Source organism: Nycticebus coucang, chromosome 14, assembly GCF_027406575.1.
Source record: "Nycticebus coucang isolate mNycCou1 chromosome 14, mNycCou1.pri, whole genome shotgun sequence".
NCBI lineage: Eukaryota > Metazoa > Chordata > Mammalia > Primates > Lorisidae > Nycticebus > Nycticebus coucang.
Genome location: NC_069793.1, coordinates 69,984,674 through 69,991,021, shown reverse-complemented (window position 1 = coordinate 69,991,021; position 6,348 = coordinate 69,984,674).

The following is a 6,348-nucleotide window of genomic DNA, read 5'->3' as shown; positions in this document are numbered from 1 at the left end:
CAGGATTTTATTAGACAGAAAGGTGGGGCCTGGAAAAGGCAGCCTGCTTGTGCCCGGGGTATGGGGGGGTCTGATTTTTGACTTCACCTGGGCCTAGAGAATGGGGGAATCCCTGTCCAGCCTGGAGTGGTAGAATCCTGTATTAAGAGGAGGCATGAGTGAATGGATGAATGAATGAATGAATGAGAAGGTAAGGAGTAAAGATCTCAGATCAGTTTATACAGCAATAGCTCCTGTGCCACCCATTGTTATCTGACCCACATCCCTGATTTTTCTAAGCCTTTCCCCATTTCTGATCTTACTGGATCCTTATGGCAGCCCCAATGTGGCTGGCACATAAGGAAGCTGAGGTCCCAAGAGGAGAAGTAACTTGCATAAGGCCACCTCAGAATTTCTTCAGGACACCGAGAACTGACTCCTTCCTTCTTCTCTTTCTCTTCCTTAGATCCTCCCACTGACTCATTTCCTTTGGGGTTATGGGAGTGGAGCTGGGATTCCTGATAGGATCTCGAATTTTGGAGTGCTGGAAGTAGCTCGGGGCCATGAGTTGTGTGGAGGGGGCATGTGCAGGCTAATCTATGTCTGTGTGTGTGTTGGGGAAGTTTGGCTCTGAGATATCTCGTATGTCCCTTTTCCATGTCCTATTCCTGAAAGAGAGATCCCATGTGTCCCCCAGTGTCAGGCAGATGTAGCCGTATCAGCAGAGTCAAGAGAGTGCTGTACCATGGCAGACATTCAGAAATAATTTGTTGAAACTGAATTTGAGCTTGCTCTGTGACCTTGGGTAAGTCACTTAACTTTCTGGACCTTGGGGTCTGGATCTAGAAAATCAGAAACTCAGCATCCGTAGAGGCCAAGGGAAAATTCCCCCTTCACGCTCTGAAGTTTCGCTGAGAAATCAACTCACAAGAGGCAGATAATATAAGAAATGGCACAGAAATTTATTAGCAAGGGGGAGAAGCATAGAGTGATGACCCCACCAAGCAGTAGAGATGGTTATATACCCCAGTTTAGAATAACAGCAGATGGGGAAGTGTGGATGATGTTACAAATGATCTTTAGTGGGATTCAACGGGATCAAAGAACATACAAACCATTTGTCCCATTGGCCTGGGGCAAAGTCTGTTTTAGGGAGAGTCAATGGGCTTGAGCAACATACAATCCCTTTGACCCTTCGGCCTGGAGCAAAATCTGCTGGACCCACAGAGCAGACAATTGATTGCGACAAAATCTGATCAGGTATTGACAGACTTCCCTTTCTTCCCGGAAAATAAATTTCGTTAATAAAAACTCAGGGAAAGAACTGGAGGTAATTGCTTTCTTCTCTGGCAGGTCTGGAATTTAAGCAAATAAGGAAACTCAGAGAACTTCATCCTGTGCTTTGGAAGAGACAGGATAGAGAGACAGGAGGCGAGGGAAGGTCAGAGAGACCTCGAGGCTTCTTCAGTCCATCATGTCAAATTGCCATATTTGGAGATATTGTTTCTGATCCCCAAAATGTCCTGCCCCTAGGAACTAGGGTTAGGGAAAGGATCGCTGTCTCCCAAGGTCTGCAGGACTGCCACAAGAAAAGGGAAGTCATACTTGTTTGTGTAGTCCAATGAAGGAAGGTGGAGAAAGGGGTGTAGATATGGGGTTCTTGGAAATGTTTAGTAATTTACTGAAAGTGAAAGCACCTCCAGAATGAAGGGGTGCTTTAGTAGGGAGTGAGCTCCCTATTACCAGAGGTAAGCAAGGAGGGGCAAAGTGGCCTTTTAGGGGTGTGATGTGGAGGACAGTGGAGTTGGACTGAATGACATGCGAAGTCCAGCTCAGAAAGCTATTATTTAATTTATTTATTTGGAGGCAAGGTCTTCTTCTTCTGCCAGGGCTAGAGTGCAGTGGCGTTATCATAGCTCACTGCAAACTCAAACTCAAGCAATTCTCCTGCATCAGCCTCCTAAGTACCTGGACCACAGGTATGTGCCACCATACCCAGATATAATTTTAGTTATCTTTGAAGGCCTCTCTGTGCCCAGCACAGTATTGCCCATGACAGCAAGATAGTGATGGCAAAAGCTCAGGAACAGAGCTGGGAGACCTGAGCGCTAGGTCTTGCTCAGGTATCTAATTTCAAAGAGACTTCATATAAGTGATTCCACCCTCTGGTGTACATTTTACTGTAAAATAGTAAATGATAATCTCTGTCCTGCTATATCTATGGTTATCAGACATAGATATCCTTGACTTACGATGGGGCTACGTCTCAACAAACCCATCATTAAGTCAAAAATTGTTAAGTGGACCCACTGTAAATTGGGAGCTGTCTGCACTTGTAAGTTTGGAAAGTCTATACATACAAATATCAAAGATTAGCCTGTAAGATAACTTTTTTGGTTGTCCCCTCCCCCTAAAGTAATATATATTTATCATAGCAAATATGGAAAATGCAGATGAGAGCAAAGAAGAAAATTTGTTTATTTATTTATTTATTTTTTGGAGACTAAGAGTCTCACTTTGTTAGTCTTGGTAGAGTGCTGTGGCATCACAGCTCACAGCAACTTCAAACTCTTGGGATCAAGTGATTCTCTTGCCTCAGCCACAACGCCTGGCAATTTTTAGAGAAGAGGATCTCACTCCGGCTAGGGTTCATCTCAAACTCCTGAGCGCAGGTAATCTGCCCATCTGGGCCTCCCAGAGTGCCGGGAATATAGGCACCAGCCACTGCACCTGGCCCAAAGAAGAAAATTTAAAACTACACATTATTTCACCATCCAGAGACAGCCTTTGTTAATGTTTTTGTGTATCTTCCTTTAGTGACTTTTTAATGCACATGCACATTTATATATAAGCCACATATGTATCAAGTGGTGATATGTATTATTTTATATCTTGCTTTCATTTCTACTTAAGATGTGTGTGTGAACTTTTTCTCTCATCTTCACTGAATTTTCATAAATTGAACTCATCTGTGTAACCAACGCCCAGAGCAGCAGACTATCACCACCCTTACAGAAGGCGCCTTCTGATCCTCTCCTAGCCACCACCTTACACCCAGGGATTTGCAGGTTCATTTATTTTGTTTAAAATGCTTATTTTGAAATAATTATAGATTACAGGAGGTTGCAAGAAAAGGTATAAAAAGGCCCTGAATACCCTTCATCCAGTTTCCACTAAAGGTGACACTTCCTATAACTATATCACAATATCAAAACCAAGAAATGGAAGTTCACCAGTTTTACATGTACTCATTCATGCCTGTGGGCGTGTGTGTGCTTCTATGCAACGTTGTCACTTGTACAGGTTCATGTAGTGATCACCACAACGAGAGACACAATTGTTCAACACCACAAGGCTCCCTGTGCTCTCCTTAGTCACCACAATCCCTCCCCGCCTCCCATCTTTAAGCCACCTCCACCCTGCAACTGATCATCTGCTCTCTCTCTTTATAATTTTGTTATTTCAAGGATATTATATAAATGGAATCAGACAGTCTGTAACATTTGGGATTGGATGGATTTCATAGTTCTTTTGAAGTATCAATAATTTGTTCCTCCTTATTGCTGCGTTGTATTCCACGGTATGGGTAGATCACCATTTGTATACTGTTCATCTGTTGGAGAACATTTGAGTTATTTTCTGGTTTTGGCTGTTACTAATTAGTATTATGAAAATTGGGGTACACATTCTGTGAGAATTTAAGATTTCATTTATCTGAGATAAATGCCTAAGAATGTGATTGCTGGGTCATCCGATGAGTGTATTTTTAACTTTTGTAATAAACTGTCAAACTGTTTTTCAGAGTGTCTATCCCTATTTGAATTTCCATCAGCAATGAACAAGTGATACAGTTTCTCCACATCTCGCCAGTAGTGATATCATTATTATTATTATTATTATTTTAGAGACAGAGTCTCACTCTGTTGCCCTCAGTACAGTGCCATGGTGTCACAGCTCACAGAAACCTCCAGCTCTTGGGCTTAGGCGATTCTCTTGCCTCAGCCTCCCGAGTAGCTGGGACTACAGGCACCTGCCACAATGCCCAGATATTTTTTTACTGTTGTTGCAGTTTGGCCAGGGCTGGGTTTGAACCTGCCACCCTCGATATATGGGGCGATGCCCTACTCACTGAGCCACAGGCGCCGCCTTTTTTTTTTTTTTTTTAATTTTTGCCATTCTCATGGGTATGTACTGATACATCATTATGGTTTTAATTTGCATTCAACCAATAGTCAAAAGATATTGAGCAATTTTTTTTTTTGTGGAGACAGAGTCTCACTGTACCGCCCTCAGGTAGAGTGCCGTGGCGTCACATGGCTCACAGCAACCTCTAACTCTTGGGCTTACGCGATTCTCTTGCCTCAGCCTCCCGAGTAGCTGGGACTACAGGCGCCCGCCACAACGCCCGGCTATTTTTTTTTGTTGTTGCAGTTTGGCCGGGGCTGGGTTTGAACCCGCCACCTTCGGCATATGGGGCCGGCGCCCTACTCACTGAGCCACAGGCGCTGCCCCGATATTGAGCATTTTTAAATGAACTTATTTGCCTTTGGTATATCTTTTTTTGGTAAAATATCTGTTCTTTTTTTTTTTTTTTTGAGAGAGAGAGCCTCAAGTTATCGCCCTGGGTAGAGTGCTGTGGCATCACAGCTCACAGCAATCTCAAACTCTTGGGCTTAAGCAATTCTCTTGCCTCAGCCTCCTGAGTAGCTGGGACTACAGGCACCTGCCACAATGCCTGGCTATTTTTTGGTTGTAGTTGTCATTGTTTGGCAGGCCTGGGTCGGATTCGAACCCGCCAGCTTTGGTGTATGTGGCTGGCACCTTAGCCACTTGAGCTACAGGCGCCACCCTAAAATGTCTGTTCTTTTTTGGTTCAATTCCAAATTAGGATATTTGGGGATATTTTTTGCTATTGAGTTTTGAGAATTCTTTATACATTCTAGATATAAGTTCTTGGTTGAATATGTGACATGCAACTGTTTTATCCCAGCCTGTTATCTTAACTTTTCATCCCCTTCACAAGGTCTTTCACAAGGAAAATTTTAAATTTTAGCCAGGTGTGGTGGCTCATGCCTGTAATCCCAGCACTTGGGAGGATGAGGCGGGTGGATTGCCTGAGCTAATAGGTTCAAGACCAGCCTGAGCCAGAGCGAGACCTTGTCTCTAAAAGTAGCCGGGTGTTGTGGCAAGCACCTGTAGCCCCAGCTACTTGAGAGGCTGAGGCAAGAGATCACTTAAGCTCAGGAGTTTGAGGTTGCTGTGAGCTATGACGCCACAGCACTCTACTAAGGGTGACAAACTGAGACAAAAAAAAAAAGAAAGAAAATTTTAAATTTTGATGAGTTCCAATTCATCAATTATTTTCTTTTGTGGATTCTACTTTTGAAATGAAGTCTAAAAACCTCATTGCTTACCCCTTGATCTAAAGATTTCCTTAATTTTTGTCCTAAAAGTTGTATAATTTTATATTTAGGTCTGTGATCCATTTGTGAGGTTTAGGTCAAGGTTTTTTAAATTTAATTTTTGTGTATGTGAAGCTAAAGTTTTAAAGTTTTCTCATACCCTTAGTTACTATCCTTAGACAATCAGCCACGATACTGATGAATCTTTAGATGGTTTTCAATATTTTTGCTCTTATAAATTAAAATAATGATATTCTTTTTTTTTTTTTTGGCTGGGGCTGGGTTTGAACCCGCCACCTCCAGCGTATGGGACCGGTGCCCTACCCGCTGAGCCACAGGCGCCGCCAAAATAATGAATATTCTTATAGCTAAATCTCTTACCTATACCTGATTGTTTCCTAAAAAGAGTACTGTAGAAGTGGAATTACTGTGGCAATTTTTAGGGTTTTGAGTAAGTATTTTTGGCCCATGTTTTTTCTGTTTCAGGCTAGGTATGAAATAGCTTACTTTTCTATTCCCTCCTCCAAGCTAGGGACCACCTCCTAAAAATAAAACAAAATACTCCACATGGTTTAAATATCACCTCACGATATTTAAATTTGTATTTTTTTGCTCACTAAGAGCAAGTATATGGGGGCAGCCACAAGCCCTGTGTCTCTCTGTGCTCCCACCTCAGGCCCTCCTTCCTGCTGTCTTCCCACCCACCTACTCTCACCAGGCCGGGGGTCAGGGACTGAGGATCTGCTTTTCTCTCTATCACTGACTGTGTGCCCCTGGATGAACCCTCTGTCTCCTCTCTGACTTCCTTTCCTTCATTTGTCAAGGGAGCTAACAAGCTAACCATGCAGCTTCCCCACACGTGTTTGTGGAGATCAAAGGTCTCTTGGACAAGCATTTGCTTTGAAACAGTGCTGTTCAGATGGTAGATAGTTGTTACTTGTTTTATTGTTACTTTTACAATAGTTCC